The sequence below is a fragment of the Sapajus apella genome, unplaced genomic scaffold (assembly GCF_009761245.1).
Source record: "Sapajus apella isolate SASKATOON/1434 unplaced genomic scaffold, GSC_monkey_1.0 scaffold1, whole genome shotgun sequence".
NCBI lineage: Eukaryota > Metazoa > Chordata > Mammalia > Primates > Cebidae > Sapajus > Sapajus apella.
This window is the reverse complement of record NW_022436941.1, coordinates 36,680,929-36,703,527: the sequence shown is the minus strand read 5'-3', so window position 1 is coordinate 36,703,527 and position 22,599 is coordinate 36,680,929.

Genomic DNA, 22,599 nt, shown 5'->3' with positions numbered 1-22,599 from the left:
AAATTGTGTTTCTCATTTCTGTCTTAAAGATTTTTAAATCATTATAAGGGGTAAGTCACTGAAGCAAAGGTGTACCTAAGTGCAGTTGCCTACAGAAAAGAGTAAGACATTTTTATTTTCATATGTCAGTCCCAAGCTGAATGTCCAGGCTGCAGGGTGCCTATGCTCTGCATGTGCATTCTGGGCCGAGTTTTTCCATTCTCTTGCTCTGCAATCTGCAAGGTCACTATTTACATCTGCATAGTCAGCTAGATTGCAGACATATCACTCTTTCAATTCGGAGGGAGAGGAAAAGAGAACAGTAGCATAGAAGTAGTCTACCTTTTACATAAGAGATGATTCAAAAGTTGTAGTAATCACTCTCCTCACAGCTCAAATTCTTTTTCAAAGGAGGCTTGTTCCTTGTCCATTTGTCCTGCTATAACAAAATACCTGAGATGTGGTCATTTATAAACAACAGATTTATTTATCACAGTTCTGGAGGCTGGGACATCCAAGGTCAAGGGTCCCGAAGATGTGATGTCTAGTGAGAGGTGCTTTGTACTTCCATCCTCCAGAGGGGACAAACTCATTACTTCCGGGCCTAATCTTGTCCATTCTGTGCTCAGAACATAGTTACTTCTTAAAAATCTCACCTATTAATATGATGATTACATTGATGATTAAGTTTCAATATAAATGAATTTGGGGGAACATAGTCAGGCCATAGTAGATGGGAAATGTCATCTTTAGCTGGCCAGCTATGTGCTGTGCTAGAATTCTATTACGGAAGAGGAAAAGATTGCTCATCTCTGATATGGAGTCATGAATTCATATCTTAGACAATCCCCAAAACGTAGTAAAGGTGTCTAAAGCTGCTGAGTAATTGCATGTACTTTTAAACAATGTTTTTATTTAAGCAGTTTACATAAAATAAAATTCTACAGTAGAAATTAGTGATTTACATAACTTAAAATGTATGTTTCAGAAAATGTAATATTTTAATGACATATTTTTACAAGACAACTAACTTCTGCCAATCATAAGTTCTGCATGACAGACTTAAAAAATATCTGAGTATGAACATATTAATCAGAAAGAAATGGAAGCTCTTTTGGGTCCTCAAGAGCTTAGGATGTCTTTCATTGTGACTGATGAATGGGATTCCATTTGCTCATTTATTCTTTTAATAAATAATTATTCAATAATTATCTTCAGTTCTATGCACAGTGAATGTTAAAAATGACATGTTACTGACATGCAAGAAAATTAAAATTTAATAAGAAATACATAAATATAGCACTAATAAAGATAACTTCTACTCAAGATAAAATATAACACAAATGCCCCTTTTATTTTAGTTTGTTTGCATTTTGAGGACTTAATTTCCAGAGGTATGTAGAAAATGTAAGTCCAAGGAAAGAGGGATCAATTCTAGTTGGGTTCTAACTATGGAAATGTCTAAAAATCTTTGATATTTTGGAGAATCTCTTTTCTAAAGGAATAATTGACCAGAAAAGATTATTTTTATGTTGTTCATAATTACATACATTTTTAACACCTGCTTCTCAGTAATCTTCCACTTTCTATGATATAAGTTCAGAAAACCCCAGCCAGTCGTGTCTTCTCAAGAAGAGATAAGGAAACTGTCAGGATGTCAGTCTTCTCTTCCCACCAGCTTTGAGAATGACAGGCCACAAATCACTTTGGGTCGAAAGAAATGAACGTCAACTGTGTTTTTTCCTCTGTGTTTAGAGATGAAGAAAGCCTCTTAAACTATACATTAATGTGTAGTAATTGATATATCTGGATCAGCTCAAATGCTGTCAGTCACATTGTGTGTTTATATAAACTCAGCACTTTAAAAAGAACCATTTGCCTCCAAGCCAAGGAGCAGAAACAAAAATTTGTATAATTTCCTACCAGTTTATATGTGTGGATAAAAACCCACTGTTAAAGCATTTTAAAGGCCATGTTTTTTTTTGGGGGGGGGGTTTGTTTTTTAGTATTGAGTAGACATATCATGCACATGTGACACAATAAAATGATTTATATTCTTTTTAGGTCTAGTTTCTCAGAAACTATTTTGGTAGCTTCTACATGAAAAACTTATGAGACATTGAGACCTCTACAATGATTAAAAGAGCATGCTTATGGCATTCATTCTTCTCGTTAAAATCCACAGATGTTCTAGGGACTTTCTTGAATTACTTGAACCAAATCCAAAGTACTGCTTGCTATGTATCCCACAGGATCACTTTCTTTTTAATTTTAAACAAGTGTTGTCATTAATACCTATTTATATATATTTTTTTGTTTTTCTGTTCTTGTTGAGATATAATACACATACAATTAAATTTAAAACTTACAGTATGCAATTCAGTCATTTTTACTGTATTCAGAAAGTTGTTTACCATTACCACTATTTAATTCCAGGTTATTTTCCACTTCAGAAAGAAATTCTATAGCCATTATCAGTCATTCCCCATTTCCAACTCCCCATAGACCCTGGATACCAAAAATCTGCTTCTGGTATCTATGGAGTTTTCTGTTCTGGACACTACATAAGTTGAATCATAAGGCCTTTGAGTCATGTTGAACCATATTAAATATGTGCCCTAGTGTGTTTGGCTTTATTCACTTTGCATAATGTTTTCAAGATGTATCCATGTTACAGCATGTGTCACTACTTCATCTTTTATTTTTTGGTGAATAATATTCTATTTTATGGATATACCACATTTTATCTATTTATTAGGTGATGGACATCTGGATTGTATTCACTTTTGAGCTATTATAAGTAATGCTGCTTGTGAACATTTGTCTACATATACCTAGGAGTGAAATTTCTGGGTCATATGGTAACTCTGTGTTTAACTTTTTGATGATCTGCTGTTTTCCAAAACAGATCTACCATTTTGTATTTCCATGAGCAATATATCAGGGTTTCAATTTCTCCACATCCTTGCCAATACTCATTATTGTTTGCCTATTTGATTACAGCCATTTTAGCAACTATTGTTTTTATTTGCATTTACCTAATTGTCTTAGTCTATTCCTGCTGTTACAATAAAACACCTAAGACTGTGTTATTTATATATAGTAGAATCTTACTTCTCATAGTTTTGGAGGCTGAGAAGTTCAAGATCTAGGTGCTAGCAGATGTTGTATCTGGTCATGCCCTGGTCTGCTAATAAGGTGGCACTTTGAACATTGTCCTCACGTGGAGGGAGGAATAGAAGGACAAAACAGAGACCTCAGTAGTCCCTTTAAGCCCTTTTGTAAAAGCACTGATCCAGTCAGGAGGGAAAAGCCCAGCTCTTAATACTTCCCCAAAGCCACAACTCTTTATATTGTTGCATTGGGGATTTAGCTTGAACACAAACTTTAGAGGAGACACAAGCATTCAAACTCTAGCTCTAATGAATAATGATGTTAAATGTCTTTCCAGATGTATTGGGTAGTTTTATATCTTCTCTGAAGTAATTTTTATTCAAATCCCTTACCTGTTTTTTAAAAAAATTGATCATCTTTTTCCTCTTGATTTATAAGTGATTTTTAAATATTCTGAATACTAGATATATGATACGTTAGTTAAAAATGATACTGAGATATATTTAGATATATCTATTGATATACATGAATTATAGATGTTTTCTTTATTTCTATTGGTATTCTTTTCACTTTTGTAACAGTGTCCTTTGATGCACAAATGTTTTACATTTTTATAAGGTTCAATGTATTTCCATTTTTTCCCCATTGCACATGATTTAGGTGTCATATCTAGGAAACCCTTGACTAATCTAAGGTCATAAAAATTTACACCTATTTTCTTCTAAAAGTTTGATCATTTAGTTCTCATTTAAATATTTGATTCATTTTGAGTAATCTTTGTATATTGTATGAAGTAGGGGTAATTTCATTTGAGTTTCTTTCTAGAGTCTTTCATTTTAGTAAAATATTTCTTGTATTGAAAACCTGATAGCAAAAAATTTTCTCCATTTTTTAATATATGGTAATTTTTAATTTTTTCTCCAGTTTTGTTTTCTTGGATACAGAATTTTACTTTAATACTCTTTTCTTTTTTTCCTATACTTTCAGCACTTTTCAATATGTTTCCCATAGCCTGCTGACCTCCATGGTTTCCAATGAAAAATCAGCTGTTAATCTGTTGGAGAATCTGTTATACATGATAAGTCACTTTGCTCTTACAACTCTAAAGATTCTCTTTTTGTCTTTTAATAGTTTGATTAAAATGAGTCTAGGTGTGGAACTACTTGAATTTTTCCTACTCAAAGATTGTTACATTTCTTGGATCTGTGGAATCATATTTTTTCTCAACATTTGGGAACTTCATGACTTTTATTTTTTCAAATATTTTTTCTCCTGTTCTTTCTGTTTTTCTCCACTGGATTTCCATTATGTATGTATTGGCATGCTTGATTATGTCTCATAGGTCTTTGAGACTCAGTTCATTTTTCTTTACTGTTTTTTTCCTTTCTTGTCCTCATACTGAATGATATAAATTGATCTAGATTCAAGTTTGTTGATTATTTTGTATGTTATTAAATTTGCTGTTTAACTTCCATTATGAGGATTTCATTTTAGCTTTTTATTTTTAAATTACAGAATTTCTTTCTTTCTTTCTTTTTTTTTTTTTTTTTTTTTTTTTTTTTTTTTGAGGTGGAGTCTTGCTGTGTCACCAGGCTGGAGTGCAGTGGCACAATCTCTGCTCACTGCAACCTCTGCCTCCTGGGCTCAAGTGATTCTTCCGCCTCAGCCTCCTGAGTAGCTGGGACCACAGGTGTGTGCCACCATGCCTGGCTAATTTTTTTGTATTTTTATTAGAGATGGGGTTTCATTGTGTTGACCAGGATGGTCTTGATCTCTTAGCCTCGTGATCTGCCCGCCTCGGCCTCCCAAAGAGCTGGTGTTACAGGTGTGAGCTACCACACCCGGCCTCTATTTGTTTTCTTTTTATAATTTCTATCTTTCTTATTGCTATTCCCTTGTTGACAATATTGTCATAAATTATTTTACCTTTTTAGACATGGATCTTAAAAATAAACATATTGAAGTAGCTGATTTAAATTATTTGCCATAAATATGTTTAAACTTTTCAAAGACTCTATGGATATAACATTATCTGTCTTTTTCTTATAAGGTTTTTGGTTAGTCTTTTGCTTACTTTAATTCTTGTCTACTACCCCAGAGAGCTGCAAAGTTAAACAAATACTGTAAATTTTTTTTCAACATACACCCCAAGGAAAAGTTTTTTCATACTGGGTAAGCTCAAAGTAATGTTAAGCAAGAAAGAAAGAAAAAAAAAGAAAGACAGTTTTGCAAATGAGATCTTCAAGAGAATCACCTGTCAGGTCAAATAATGAAAAGCAGGTTGGGTTTTGAAAGAGTTACAACTCTTTTTCTGCCCTATGTTGGCTGTCAGATGGTTGTTTTTCACCATTATTACAGACTGGTGGTTTTCAAGGTTATCACCAAGATAAGGGGATAGTGATGAGGACAAGTTAAAATGCCACAGAGGTCACTGTCCTTACTGAGATTCAGCTGTTTTTATTGGATAGATAGCCCCAGAATTGCTGCAACCCTTTGGCTAATTTCCAGAGTTCTGAAAAAGTTGATTCCGACAATTGTTGCAAGATTCCTAATTGCTTACATGCCGAAGAAAATTTTTGGAAGTTTCTACTCTGCTGTTTTCACTAGTCATCTGTTTCTCCTGAGAACTTATTTACATGGAAGGTAACTTTATTTTCCCCTTTATGGTATAGTAACAGATTGTAATGGTATTTTGAATCAACCTGTTTTTTCAGCAGAAGGGGCCGTGCACAAACAAGATCCAGATCATTGTTAACTATCATCATTCATGGCAATATAATTGATTTAACAATCCTTCCAACATGTTTCCATCAGCATTACAAGATTAAAAAGAATCAAAGTAAATGTCTAAGTAACATGAGAACGGTTTCATAATTGTTTATGAAACAATATGAATATCACATACAAATAATCCCAAAAATCAAATTAATTAGGACAGTATGAACTCTAAGATATTAGTGAAAACCAAATTGTACACTGACACACATATTCTGAAATATGATAGGAAAGCACAAATCACGCTATTTTAAATAGTGACAGACATCTTTGCAACGTATGTGTTCTGGAAGTAGTTCAAATGTAAAAGCATCCTTTTGAAGATAAGGGTTGAGTACTGAGAGATAATGGTTGCTTTAAGTTTACCAATTAAAATTTCTCACTTGGAAATAGAACACTGCTGTCTCATGTATACAGTATCAAGAAAATCAAAATCAGTGGAATACAAAAGAGATTTTTGATAAACATGGAGTACCAGGCTGGAAAATTTAGAGGTAAGGCCAATTTAACTCAAAAGTTAAAGTGACTTTTATTAAGTGTTTGTTGGAGTAGATCTAATAAACATGTTTGTTGTGCTACAAAGAAAATTTAAGTTTAAACAACTCAATTAAAAATTTCCACTGAGTAATTCATGATAGAATGGTTAGAGAAAAGCCATATTGTATAAAAATTTCAATTGTTGTGCAGTTAAATGTGATATCCCAAACGTTGGGAATGCATGTAGACAGTATTACTGTCTCATTTAAAAATTGTGGCTTGAATAACAACAGTTTTTTAAATAACTGAAGAAACACCAACTCACAACCATTTTTATCTGTTTAATTTTACCTTCCATACCATTTGCCAAACTGCCCTACATGAAATTGCTGAAGTCCCCAAGCTTGTTGTCATTCAAAAACTCATTTGTCAATTGGCTCTTTGGAACCCCAAACAGACTTTTCCATAAAAATAAACTTGTAAATGATAGTTTGATTTTAGATCAGATCATAGATTTCTAAAAATAAAATGTGTGATGTATATACATAATGCTGATAAAGGCTGAGGATTATAGACCTAAGAATGGGTGAATTGATTTAATAGAGGACAAGTTTGTTTTTTTTTCTATTTATGGAAGACTGGCCAATCTTAAGAAACTTTAAAGGGAAAATACAAGTTTGTTTTTAATGTATACCCTACCTTCATTTTAGGCTTCCCTTTTAACTACCTCTTGATGTCTTTTTTCATACATACTCAACCTCCTCAGTCATATTATTTATAAATAAGCCAAAGATAATCTATTCTGTATACATCAAATGTTTTCACTTTCCCTGTACTAAAATTCCATGCTACCAGCTATTATCTAGAAAGCAGTCAGACAGATCTAACTCTCACAATGTTATTGATATTTATAGTTTTGTAATGGTTAAATGTGAGCAGAAGGATGGCTGTCTAGTTTGATTACCTATTAACTTTAATCTGTGCTGTGTCACTTACTGGTTGCATAATGTTAGGCAAGTTTCTTTTCATACCTCAATTTCTCCATCTATAAATCTCAAATAGTAACAGTCCTATGTCATACGGACTCATATCATTGGGAGTAAACACTGATATACTACTATGTCACTGCATTTAGGACTGTGACTAAAATAGAGTAATTATCAATAAAGATCAATTTTTACTTTCATTAAGACAATCTTTAATTTGTGAAACCCCATTGTAACCAAGTAAATTGAATGAAAGTAAGAGCATGGCTAGAGGACATTTTTGATAAGAAGACGAGAAACTCAAATTATCTTTGCCTAGGAGGGGCTTCTCTCAGCTTGTCCTTGCCTCTTTGCTTTCTTCAACAATTAACCAGACTTTGGCTCTCTTTAAAGCCTCATTTGATTTGCTTGCTTATTTTATTAGTAGTTTTCCATAGCAGCTTGAATAAATTATCACAAACTTCGTGGCTTAAAACAACTCAAATTTATTTATTTATTTATTTATTTATTTTTTTGAGACGGAGTTTCGCTCTTGTTACCCAGGCTGGAGTGCAATGGCGCGATCTCGGCTCACCGCAACCTCCGCCTCCTGGGTTCAGGCAATTCTCCTGCCTCAGCCTCCTGAGTAGCTGGGATTACAGGCACGCACCACCATGCCCAGCTAATGTTTTGTATTTTTAGTAGAGACGGGGTTTCACCATGTTGACCAGGATGGTCTCGATCTCTTGACCTTGTGATCCACCCGCCTCTGCCTCCCAAAGTGCTGGGATTACAGGTGTGAGCCACCCCGCCCGGCCCACAACTCAAATTTATTAACTTAAAATGCTAGTGGTCAGAAGCCTAACAACAGGTCTGTGAGACTAAAATCGAATTGCCAGTAGAGCTGTGTTCTTTCTGGAGGCTCTGGAGGAAAAACTTCTTTGCTTCTAGAGGCTATCAAAATTCCTTGGCTGATAGCCATCTTCCAGCAATGGCATCACCCTGACATAATCCTCTGTCATCACATCTCCTTATTCTGACTTGGACCTTCTTGCCACCCTCGTATAAGGACTCTTGTGATTAAACTGGGCAGACATGCCAGGTAATCCAGTATAATCTCCCCATCTCAAGATCCTTAGATTAATCACACAAAGTTCCTTTTGCTATCTGAGGTAATATATTCACAGGTTCTGGGGACTGGAATGTGGACGTATTTGTGGCCCATTTATCTTTCTCTCACAGTTTTATTACAGCAGATGAGGAGAAAACAAAGTGAATGAAGGCTTCCACATATATATACACACACACACATATATATGTATATTTATACAAATATATATACACACACATATGTAAATTATATGAAATGGAAAATTATATATATTTGTATATACCTATAAATAAATATATATATATATTAAAATGGAACCGAATATTTACTAGTATCCCTTAATCATTGACTCTGCTAAGCTCTCTCATTATATTATGATGCTGATCACACTAACCTATGAAGTGCGTATTACTACTTTCATTTTATATAGATGAGGAAACAGATTTGAGAAGAGTTAAATAGCTTGATCAATACCTCAAAGCTCATAAGCAGGAAAACACATTCAAATGAAAGACCCTGCTTTTCCACATTAGTAATTAACCTTAGCTGATTTTGTAAACATTGCCTAAAAATAATAGTTCTTAATTTCAAACCATTCTGGTTATCTATTGATACTGATGAAGAGCTTTCACTAAAATAGGGTAACCAATAAGAATTTTTTGAAAACAAACTTTGAGGTGAGTGAAACAAAATTTTACCACCAGTGATAGACTAACTTTGAATAAAATTAACCTACATATCCTCTCTGAGCCTCCATTTCAGTACATGTCAATGATGAAGAATATATATATATATTTAATTTTCTGGCCTCTAAGAGAGCAGTGACCAATCTTATCTTACTCACTAATATAATTCCACTGCTTAGTTTAGTAAGCATGCACTGCACAGCATAGATGCTCAGAAGGTATTTGTTGAATTAATATATTCTATCTACCTCATAGAACATGGCATAGCATATTTCTAAATAATCTGAAATGTTTAAAGGACAAGTCTTCTGGTCTATACACACTAGTATCTTCATTTCACATTGAAGTGCTCTTTCTTAGGACATCTGGTAATTAGATATAATTACCCAACTCTATTTCCATAAATAATAGAGTTTGAATGATGGACTAAGTTTGTAAGTATTTGAAGAATCATATGAAAATAAAAAGAAAACATTTTCTAGTAAAGTTGAAAATTAGTTAGGTAAAAAGAATTAGGGAGTAGCAAAGAATGCGAGATGAGATTTCTCAGGAGAAAGACGTTTATATATAGTGCAATGTTGACCAAAGTAAAGTGAGAGAGTGAAAAAGGCTTAGAAATGTAGTTTGAAAAACGTGATTTAAAATTTTGCTTTAATGTGTTATACTGATTGATTTTCTGAAACAGATACTTTATGTTTTTAAAAATGAATTTCACATTTACACTGTTCCCGATGTAGCCATAGTAACATTTTTATATAAAAAGTATATGCTACTGAATCACATTAACCACACATTATTTATACATGAGAACATGTTCTTGTTTAAGTCAACTGCCTAACTGAGCCTTTTATACTTGTGAATGCCGTAATAAGGATACAATGTTCTATGTTTTGAGAAAATGAACAGAGAAAATAAACAATAATTTTTTGCAGGCTTAACGTGAAATGGGTCTATCATTAAAAAGATGTGCTTAGACATACTATTACCAGATGCACTGGACTTAGCCTCAGCAGCAGAGAGCTGGAGGCAGGATGAGAAACGTTAGTCTTGCTTCTCCAGAGAACAAAGCTCTTGGCTAGGAACTGGGGAGAATGGAAGCCCAGTGTTCTTGGACGCAGCCATCTGGAGTGGGGTCTCTGCCTTGCTGAGCTGGGATGATGGAAGTGTCCTGGGGCAACTGAAGGCATCTGGGCAGGGCCACTCCTCGGTGTCGCTGGAAGGCCCGCAGAGTGAACCCAGTTTCTGACCACCTGCCTGTCAAAGCATCAGTTAAGACCCCCAGACTTTTCTCTAGTTATCTTTCCTGTCTTCTTTCATAGTTTAAAATGGCTCCTATATATACTTCTATAATGTTAAGGTTTTGATATAGACTGCACAAGGTTATTAAGTAGAAAAAGCGCTTGCCTCAGCAATCAGATATACCATTCAAAACAATGTGATTTCCATTTGTTCTTAGATGTGCCATCCCCACCCACCCCAACACCAACAGCCGCAGGTGCAGGCTGCCCACAGCGGCTCCCCTCCTCATCCCCTCCCTTCCAGACCGGAGCACCTGAACATGTTTGCTGAGTGTGTTTTTGGTGCCCAATGGGGTGGTGGGTGAGCTGCTCACCAGCTCCAGGGCAGCCTCAGTGGCCAGGGACCCCAGGCAGCTGCTGGCCAGCACACCCCGTTTGCCATCCCCTCCAGCTAGGTGCCCATAGAGTCTTTCCTCCGCTGGCCAAGTAGTTCAGCTTGGTCCAAACTGGGGGACAGATGCAGTGATTAAAGGAACCCATTTGCAAACCTCCCTCTTTTGCCCCTGAAGCTGTTTTATTTCCTTTTTCCTTTTTTATGTAAGTGGGTTCTTTTCCTACCTTGGCACTGTGCTTATGATATGGAGGCAACAGAGGAGAGACCCTCCACTGGCTAATAACTGCAAATTTGGCAGGGCCCATTGGGGGCTTAATCTGAATGGACCCAGGCACAATTCCTATTCTCTAGGCCTTCCTTGTTTCACGAGTGCAGGCCTCAGTGGCACCCGTGGTTGGCATCCATCTAAGGTCATCAGGTCACAGGGATATAAAGATGGAAGAGAAAGTGAGGATGCCTGCTTTCTGTCTCCCTCACACGCCAAGTTTCTGTTGAAAGAAGGAAGGGAAATGAGGGGGTGCCTATTTTTCTTTCTTTCAGAATGGGCAATCAGCTGTCTTCACCACCCCAGTCTATACTCCTCTGGAGGGTATCCTGAATCACTGCAAATGTTTTGACCCTGAGACTCTGGATAGAGGAAAGATGGCTTATAGTCTTCTGCACAAAGGTTTGGCCAAACTATGATCTGCGGGAAGGACTGGGTTGGCCTCAGGAAGAAACTACTCCTTTCGATATCATTCTGCAGTTGGACCTTTTATGTAAATATGAAGGCAAGTGGTCTGAGGCCTCACATGTGCAGGCTTTTTTTTTTTTTTAATCTTGCAGGGTAATTCATACCTTTCCTGACAGTGTAGGATGGATCCAGCCTCCTGTTTACCATTTCAGGACAGGCTGCAAGGGGAAATTCCAGGGAACTAAAGAAATAAGCCCCAGAGGCCCCTCCAGCAGGTGAGCCAGCTCCCTCCAGCCCTCACCTGGGTCTACCCCGTTGTTTCTATCCATCTTCTCTCTTGCTTGCCCCTTCCTAGAAATCTTCACCCTAGACTATCCTAAGTCTCACTCTTGCCCCTCAAAGACATTCCTGGTAAATTTGGCCACAGTGAGGTCCTGGTCCCCTTCTCTCTACAGGACTTAAGGCAAATTAAGGAAATCTTGGCAACTTTTCAAATGACCCTGACATATATAAAGAAGCTTTCTAGTATTTAATCCAAATATTCTAACGCTCCTGGAAAGTCATTATGTCACTTTTGAATCAAACCCTGACTAACACTGAAAAGCAGGTCACTCTGCAAGTGGCAGAGGGATTTGGGGATTAGCTTTGTATCACATATAGTGTCAGGAAAGGGGTCAAACTTTATCCAACTGGAAGAGAGGAAGTGTCATTGCTTGACCCCAAATGGCATCCCAATGACAAGATGGGAGAATGGAAGAGGAGACACTTTCAGGTGTGCGTAGTGGAGGCCTTACACAGAACTAGAACTAAGCCTCTCAATTATAGCAATGTAGCCATGATAGATGAGGGAATAGATGAGAATCCCACTGATTTTCTGGAATGGCTAAGAGGGGCCTAGGTAAAGCACATCTCTCTGTCTCCTGATTTAGTCGAGGGGCAACTAATCCTAAAGGATAAATTTATTACTCAGGTAGCCCCTGATGTCAGGAGGAAGCTGCATAAACAGATCCTGGGACCTGATAGTACTTCAGACAACCTTCTGAAAGTGGCCACCTCTGTCTTTTATAATAGAGATAGGGAGGCCCAGGAGAGAGAGGAGACACAGGAAAAAGACAGAGGCTTTAATGGCCACCATGCAAGCCCAAACACTCCAGGATCCCTGAGGTGTGCCTGTTACTACTACAAATGTGGCAAGCCAGGGTACTTTAAGAAGGAATGCCCCCGCATGGTTCCACAGCAGGACTGTTGGATCATAGGGTTTCTCTCCCTGGCTCTGGTGGTCCAGGTTACCATTACAATCCAGGAGCCCCAGGTAATTCTGGAAATCAAGGGGCGGAAAGTGAACCTCCTTCAGAGCATCAGGGCTGGTATCTCAGTTTTCCTCTCCAGTCTGGGCCCCCTCTCGTCTCAGCACGACCATGAGGGGAATCTCAGGAAGGCCTTTAACCCGATATTTTTCCTAACCCTTTTATTTGTAGTTGGGAGACCTCTTGTTCACCTATGCCTTTCTAATTACACCTGAAAGCCCAACTCCTCTGTTGGGCAGGTATATTCTGGCCCACATGGGGACCACCAGACTGATGGCCCCAGGACAAACGCTTTGTCTCCCTCTAGTGGAAACCAATATTAACTGAGAAGTTTGGGCAATGCAGGAGAAAATTGGCCAAGCCACAACTGCCATACTGGTCTGATCTACCTTAAAGATTCCAGCTCCTTTTCTAACCAGAAACAATATTCCCTGAAACCAGAGGTTAGGAAAGGACTAGAAGCCATCATTGATAACTTAATGCTGTAGGGCTCCTTAAACCCTGCAACAACCCTTGTAATACCTTGATATTGGAGCTACAAAAACCCAACAAGAAAGGGAGACTAGTTCAGGGCCTCTAACCCGTTAATGAGGCTGTGGTTCCAATTCACCCATTGGTTTCCAATCCACATACCCTGCTAGGGAACTAAATGGTTCAGAATCCTGGACCTAAAGGATGCCTTCTTCTGTGTACTGTTACATCCTGACTCCCAATACTTATTTGCATTTGAGGATCCCTTTAACCAAATCACCAGTTAACCTGGACACTGTTACCTTAGGAATTCCAAGACAGCACCCACTTGCTTGGGTAGGCATTATCAAGAGATCTCTCCAAGTTCCTTTATCCTCCGGATAAAGTTTTACAATACATGGATAACATTCTCCTCTGTGCTCCAACTGAGGAAATCTCTTAGGTGGGAAGTAAGGCTCTTCTTAATTTTCTGGCTAACAGGATATGAGGTTTCAAAATTTAAAGATGAGCTCTGTCAGATGTCAGTGAAGTATATAGACCTGTGCTTGTCAGAGGGGACCAGGGCATTAGGTGAAGAAAGGATTAGGCCCATTTCCTCCTTTCCCCTTCCCCAAACTCTCAAGCAACTGAGGGAATTCTTAGGCATTACAAGACTCTGCAGACTGTGGACACATGAGTATGGTGAAATACCTTGTCCCTTATATCACCTAATAAAGGAGACTCAGGCAGCTAAAACTCCGTGTCTAATTTGGGAACCAGAGGCTAGAAAGGCCTTTGACCGACTACAACAAGCCTTACTTAAGGCACCAGGCTTAGTCTTCCTATAGGAAAGATCTTTAATCTTCATGTGTCAGAAAGGAAGGAAATGGCTTTGGGGGTTCTCTAACACAGGTCCAGCCCAGCAGCCTGAGGTCCAGCCCAGCAGCCTGAGATCCAACCCAGCAGCCTGTAGGCTACTTAAGTAAGGAGCTTGATTTGGTAGCCAAAGGATGGCTAGCCTGCCTCTGAGCAGTTGCAACAGTAGCCTTGCTGGAACCAGAAGCTACTAAGTTAAACATAAGGAAGAACGTAACCATTTACACTTTGCATAATGTGGCAGGAGTGTTGTCAATGGAATCTCTGGATAACAGACAATTACCCCCTCAAGTATCAGGCTCTACTATTAGAGTGATCTGCAGTCCAATTAAGAACCTGTCCCTCTCTAATTCCAGCCACTTTCCTCCAAGAGTAAGGTGGGGAGCTTGAACATGTCTGCGAACAGATAGTAGTACAGACCTACGCAGCCAAAGAGGACCTCAAAGAAATCCCTTTGAGAACCCAGACTGGATTCTCTTTATGGGTGGAGGTTCTTTTGTACAACAAGGGACCCATAAAGCAGGGTATTCAATAGTTAACTCTTAATGATATTCTTGAGAGTGCACCTCTCCCCTCAGGTACAAGTTCTCAGTTAGCTGAACTAATTGCCCTCACAAGGTCACTCAAATTAAACAAAGAAAAAACAGTTAACACTTATGCTGATTCTAAGTATGCTTTACTAGTCCTCCATGCTGATCCCATTATCTGGAAAGAGAGGAACTTCCTTACAACTAACGGGTCTGCCATTAAGCATCATCAGGAAAGTAATAGAGTTATCCTCAGTTTGAAGTGGCAGTAATACATTGTAAATGTCACCAAACAGTGATAGATGAAGTAACTGAGGGAAATCGGTTGGCAGACCAAGCAACTAAACCAGCAGCGAAAGGGCGCCAGAGTTTTGATTCACTTGAAGGCCCACTGATCTGGGAGAGCCCCATCAGAGAAATAAAACCTCAACACTCTCCGACGGAAACAGAATGGGCCACCTCTTGGACCTATATTTTTCAGTCCTCAGAATGGCTACAATCAAAGGATGGCAAACTTCATCTACCAGCTGCCAACCAGTGGAAAGTTCTTAAAAGCCTTCACCAGACCTTCCACCTAGGTAAGAATAAAACCTACCAATCAACCCAGAGATTGTTCTCAGATAAAAATTTGATACAAATGATTAAACAGGTGGTTAATGCTTGCAAGACGTGCCTAAAAAATAACTCCTTTAACATGTAGCTTCTTTCCACCAGGAACCTAAAGGACAGGAAGCTATCTGGGAAAAGACTGTCAAGTGTATTTCATCCATATGCCAAAGACAAGGGCCATCCAGTAACTCCTACTATGGATAGACACTTCCACTCACTGGGTAGAAGCATTTCCATGTCAGACAGAGAAAGCCTCTGAGGTGAGAAAAGTACTAATTAATGAGGTAATTCCTCTGTTTGGACTCCCTAAGTACCTCCAGAATCATAATGACCCCTTGGCAGCTTCCCTTCAAGGCAGCTGTCACCCAGGGGTCTCAAAGTCACTAAATATACAGTACCATCTTCATTGTACTTGGAGACCACAGTCCTTGGGAAAGGTAGAAAGGACAAATAATGTTATCAAATGGTACCTCAGGAGATTTATCTCCCCTGGAAACCCTCCCCTGCATTGACCTACTATGTGTTAGAAACACCCCTTCAAAGCTAGGCTTGAGATCCTTTGAAATGATATGGGTAGCCTTTGCTCACAAATGATTTCTTGCTGGACCAGTAAACCTCTGATTTGATTAAACACATAACTTCTTTAGCCCATTTCTAGCAGAAACAGAAACAACTGTCAGAGGCCCTGTCCTGTGAACCAGGGCCACCTCTGTTCAACCCAAATGACCTGGTGCTGGTAAAGTTACTTCCTTCCCTCTCCCACTATACTCCCAGCTTGGGGGGACCTTACCATGTACTGCTTTCTACTCCTACGGCAGTGGAAGTCACTGGAGCAGACTCTTGAATTCGTTACAACCAAGTGAAGGCCTGGAAAGCTGATGGAGTCACCTCTGTCAACCCAGAAGAGCACTCAAAGTGCCATGTAAAGAGATCAGGGACTTCAAGCTAAAAATTACAAAAGATACGTGTTAATAATTGACTTCCCATGGATATCCCCTTTATAGTCTTGCCTATGCTTGCTGTTCTTACCTTTGTTTGGTTTTATACAATGGGGTACAATGTTGTTTTCAGAATGATTATTTCTGTAACCCTTGGCATTAGGTTTTCTCCTTTATAACCACTTTTTGTATAATATACATATTTGATCTATGCATACTGAACCTTATAAAACTTGTTTCTTCTTGCCTAGAGACCATGAAACTCCAAGTGGTCAGGCACCAGAGCCTTGGACGATGGCTCCCTTTTGTCAGGGACCCTTGGATAGACCTCTGGAAGGAATCCAAGTATGATTTTCCCAAACCAATGTCCCTGTCAGCAGGAAGTAGCTAAGAATGGTCATTGTCCATATTCTAAACAGTAGTTAGATGTGCCTCTTCAGAGACAGAATGATAGGGACAGGAGGCAGAGAAATTCCAGGTAGAAAGGAAAGGGTCCCCTAATTATAGATAATGTCTAATTATAGATATTATTTCTACCTATATATACATATGTACGTACCTATCAGTATATCTGTGTATATATGTGTGTGTGTGTGTGTATAGAGAGATATTTTTTCTATATATCTGTCTATGTTTCTATCAATCTATCTAATCTATCTATCCTATTGATTCTACTTCTTTGAAGAACCTGACTAATATAATAAATACATTGAACTTCAAAATTATATCCAGAATGGTGACCAAGTCTCATTACAGTTATCGCCAGCATTCTGGAGCATGCTACCATTGTTTCTCATTTTCTATTTGCCCTAAGAATTACTTCTGTAGGATTTAATCAGAAGTAGAATTAAATGGTTGTTTTAAAAATAATTTTCCCCAGTTTCACTAAGGAGTGGGTTGACAGACCTCCTTGTCCTGTCATGCTGGAAGTTGATCCCCTCTTCTCCCATGTAAACTTTTAAATGTGCTCTTTTTATTTTTAATTACAAAAATCTTTTTTTAATTACACAATTTTCTTATAAAGCTTTTCAACAATATAGACCTTTGTAAAAATAATATAATTAAACTCCTCCCACCCTCTAGCCAATTTCACTCCATAGGATAAACCACTACTAAGTTAAGTAAATAAATAACTTTTAAATGACATAACTTGAACTCTACAGTGACAGATATCTCTTGTAAACTGCACACGACACAGTTATTTCTATCCCTCTCACATCACTTCCAAAGTTTTCGAGTAACGTAACTTATAAGCCAAGCTATGCACAACACTTAATCTGTGTTGCCTGATTCTAGCTCTGGCTTATTTCTGTGAAAGGAAAATAAATTTGGGGGCCTTCAGATCACTAAGCTAAAGGGAAAAGTCAAGCTGGGACCTGCTTAGGGCCAACCTGCCTCCTGTTCTACTCAGTCATCCCTCTGCTTACCGAGATAAATGCATGTCTGCTTGCCTCCTTTGGAAAGGCTCATCAGAAACTCAAAATAATGCAACTGTTTGTCTCTTACCTACCTGTGACCTGAAAGCCCCCTTCCTACTTCATGTTGTTCTGCCTCGGCTTTGAGTGGTCCCAACTCTCTGCACAGAATCAATGTACATTTTAACTATATTGATTGATGTCTCATCTCTCCCTAAAATGTATAAAACCAAACTGTTCCCCTACAGCCTTGGGCACATGTCATCAGGACCTCCTGAGACTGTGTCACAGGTACACGTCCTCAACCTTGGCAAAATAAACTTTCTAAATTAACTGAGACCTGTCTCCGATATTCAGGGTTCACATTTCCATAAACTTTAATTAAATTCAGTGTTCAATTCTCAGAACTCATTGTATCTGAATCACTGCAGGCATTTGACAGAGTTGAACACCCTCTTTCCTGAAACAACGTTCCACTTCCTTTCTGACTCCTAAATCTCCTGGTTGTCTTTATACTTCTATGGCTCCTCTCTGTGTTGGGTTGCTAGTCTTTTTTCTGACCTGAACTTTGTAGTCCTGAGTTAGACCTCTGAATCTCTTTTCTTTCTATGCTTAAATCTTTTCAGATTATCAACCAGACTGATAACTTTAAATATTATCTATACATTGATGATTCCCAAATGTTTAACTACATACCTCTCCTTAAACTCCAAACACTTGTATCCATGATGTATGCTCTTAGTTACTAATGAGAGTCTCTAAATTCACAAAATCAAAGATGAGAACCTGATATTATACTTCCCCCAGTCTGTTTCTCTCACAGCCTTCTCCAGATCAGAAATCAACATCATTCTTCCCAATACTCAGGTCAACAATCATGGACTTAGCTTCTGCTGACAAACCCTATATTCAATTATTTGGAAAATTTTGTTACCTCATTGTGATGGTCCAATTTATGTGTCAACTTGACTGGACGAACGCAAGCCCAGTTGTAGACAAAACACTATTTCTGGTGTCTTTGTGTGGGTGCTTTTAGAAAAGATTGGCATTTGAATGGGTAGGCTGAGTAAAGAAGATTCACCTCAACAACGAGGGTGGACATCACCCAATCTGTGAACAGCCAGAATAGGACAAAAACGGCAGGAGAAGAAGGAATTCCTTCTCTTTACTTCAGCTGGAGCTTCCATTATCTCCTGAGTTTAGACATCATGGCTCTAGACACCCTGGCCTTTAGTCTTCAAGACTTACCCAGGAACTCTACACCTCTGTGTTCAGACTTTCAGACTCAGATTGGCAGCTATACACTCTGGTTTCAAGGTTCACAGGCCCTCAGACTTGAACTGAGTTTCCATTTTCTTTATTGGTTCACCAGCTTGCAGAAGGAAGATCGTGGATCTTCTTGGCCTGAATGATCATGTGAGCCAATTCTCTCTCTCTTTTTTTTTTTTTTTACAAACAAACAAACAAAAAGCCTAGACAACATAGAGAGATCCTGTCTCTACGAAGATATATATTTTTAAAGAAAAAAAGAAAGAAAGAAAGAAAAAAAAGTAAATTAAAAAAAAGAATGAAGGAGAGGAAGAAAGAGGAAGAGGAAGAGGGAGAGAGAACAGAAGCGTTGCTTTATTGCCCAGGCTAAAATGCAGTCTAAAAATGGGTATTGAAAACCTCTTTAATACCAATAATTGTACTTAATAATGGAGACAGGAAAAAATGAGGGAAGAAAATTACAAACAAGCAGCCAACCAATATTTCATTTAAAACTGTAAGTAGGTGTGATGTGGTGCTGATAAGAGTGTATATTTTGTTTATTTAAAGTGGAGAGTTCTATAAATGTTTATTAAGTTTACTTGTTCCGGATCTGAGTTCAAGTCCTGGATATCCTTGTTAATTTTCTCTTTCGTTGATCTGTCTAATATTGATGTTGAAGTCTCCCACTATTATTGTGTGGGAGTCTAAGTCTCTTCATAAGTCTTATGTATCTGGGTGTTCCTGTATTGGGCGTGTATATATTTAGGATCGTTAGGTCTTCTTGTTGCATTGATCCTTTTACCATTATGTAATGTCCTTCTGTGCCTCTTTTGATCTTTGTTGCTGTAAAGTCTATTTTATCAGAAGCGAGATTTGCGACTCCTGCCTTTTATTTATTTATTTATTTTTGCTCTCCATTTGGTTGGTAAATCTTTCTCCAACCCTTTGTTTTGAGTCTTTCTGTATCCTTGCATGTGAGATGGGTTGGATGCAGCGTACCGATGGGTTTTGGCTGTGTCTTTTGATTGGGGGATTTAGTCAATTTAGCCAATTCTCATAATAAATCCCTTTCTCTGCTTCTTTTTATTCTTTCTGTCTTTCTGTCTAGATACAAATATCTGCTTCCATATATTAGCTATATATATATAGATACATAAATCTATATTTGTATCCATACACAGTATCAAATATATCTGTATTTGTATATATAAATGTCCTCTTCATATATGTATGTATACACATTTACATATGTATCTCTTTATCAGGTGATCAATATATCTGTGAACATATATATAGATAAAAATTTCTATATTTACATTATAGATAAAAATATCTATATTTATCTTCTATCAATCTATTTATATATATCCATTCTATTGGTTCTATTTTTCTGGAGAACCCTAATACAATACACTCATCTTTAAAATTACATCCAGAATGGTGACCACGCCTCATCACTGCTATTGCCGGCATACTGGAGCATGCTGCCATTGCTTCTCTTTTAGATTATTGTACTAGACTTTTCATTAATTAGGCTCTCAAAAGTAAACAAATAACATACTAACATGTGTTAATTAGATAGTTTATTTATGAAGGCATTTCATAAAGGTATGTTTATTAGTCTATTCTCACGCTGCTAACATAAAGATACCCAAGACTAGGTAATTTATAAAGGGAAGAAGGTTAATTGATTCATAGTTCAGCATAACTGGGTAGGCCTCAGGAAAGTTACAATCATGGTAGAAGGCAAAGGGGAAGCAAGGCACCTTCTTCATAAGGCAGCAGGAAGCAGAAGTGCCTAGGAAAGGGGGAAAAGCCACTTATAAAACCATCAGATCTTGTGAGAACTCACTATCATGAGAACAGCATGGGGTAACTTAATTCAATTGCCTCCCACCAGGTCCTTACCACAACATTTGGGGATTATGGGAGCTACAATTAAGGATGAGATTTGGGTGGCGACGCAGCCAAACCGTATCAGTATGAGTATAAAGAGACTGAACCTGGATGTAGTGACAGCGACGCTATTTTCATTTCTGGGCCTGGGTACCTGTGAATGTGACCTTATTTGAAAGTAGGGTCTTTGAAGATGACTAAGTCAAGATTTCTTTTAGGGTGAGCTCTACTCTAATATGACTGGTGCCCTTATGAAAAGCAGAAATTTGGACAGATAGTTATGTACAGAAGAAAGAAAATTGAACACACAAAGAACCAAGGAAGCTGCAAGCCAAGAAACAGTTGAGGCTACAAGGAATCTAGAGAAGCATGGAAAAGATTTTCCTCCAGAGCCTTTAGAAGGAACTATCCCAGTTGATACCTTGATTTCAGACTCCTGGTCTGTCTCACAATCTGAAATTGTGAGACAATAAATTTCTGTTATTTAAGTCATTCAGTTTGTGGCACTGTGTTATGACAGCCTCAGGAAATTAATACCAATGGGAAGAATGTGACAAACCCAGGTTAGAGTGTTGAATAAATTTAGAAGATTTGAAAGTGTCACTGGACTTACATTAAATAGTATAATCTGCTGTAGGCAAACTCATGGGGTAAAGTAAAGAAAATAAAATAAACTCTGACCTCACTCGGCTGCCTGCCTCTGATCTCCCAGGTTCTCCTGAAAGCTGCTGATGTAGTGCATACAGGTTTGCTTCCTAGGGCAGACAAAGGGTGAAAAGGGTGGAAGGTGCTTCTGGAAGCCTAAAAGGCAGTTTTCCGAGACACTTTCTATTAGTTCCCTTCATCTTCTCTTTTCCTCCTATTGCTTACTCTCAACACAGGATCCAGAGTGATGTGGCTGAAAGAGAAAAAAAATAAAAGACATCACTCCTCTGCTTAAAATCCTCCCAACACAGACCTAATCCCAAAGTCCTCAGAAGGACCTTTAAAGTCATTCACGTGTGGCTGGCCATTGCCTCTTACCTTATCTCCTAGTATCCTCTCCCTTGCTCACTCTGTTCCAGTTGACCTGGACTCCTCACCTTACACTTGCTCTGTTTGAAATGGTCCTTCATCATATGTCTACATGACTTCCATTCTCCTTTTATTCAGGTCTTTACTCAATAAGGTGTCCTCAGACCACTCTGTCTAACATATTAATTAAGCTGTATTCTCCAAACACATTGCCAATTCTCCTCCTTCTTAACATTTATCATTATCTAAAAAGCTGTGTGTAAACTGAAGGACTGCCAGTTTTGGTCTGGCATATAAAAAGTTTAGAGGTTGCCATTCCATCCTAACAACAAAATGCTGAACAACTTACAAAATCAACAACTCTTTCGGTCTGTAAGAGAAGTAAGGTTATAGGGCAAACCATTGTCCCCAAAATTGGAGAGACAGAAAAGCAAATATAAAGAATCACAGTTCTTGTGAATATTCACAATCTATATATTTTACATGGAGAGGTTAAAAGATCCAGAAGATTGGCCAGGCATGGTAGCTCATGCCTGGAATCCCAGAACTTTGGGAGGCCAAGGCAGGTGGATCACGAGGTCAGGAGATCAAGCCCATCCTGGCTAACTTGGTGACACCCATCTCTATTAAATATACAAAAAAAAAAAAAATAGCCAGGCATGGTGGCAGGCACCTGTAGTCCCAGCTACTCAGGAGGCTGAGACAGGAGAGTTGCTTGAACCTGTAGGGCAGAGGTTGCAGTGAGCCGAGATCGCACCACAGAAATATAGTCAACAGAAATAGACCCACAGAAATATAGTCAACAGACCTTTGACAAAGGAGCTCTAAAGTGAAGTCTATTTAAAAAAATGTATATTTTACTTATTTATCCTGTTTCTTAGCTCCCTCCTCCACAGTAAGCCCC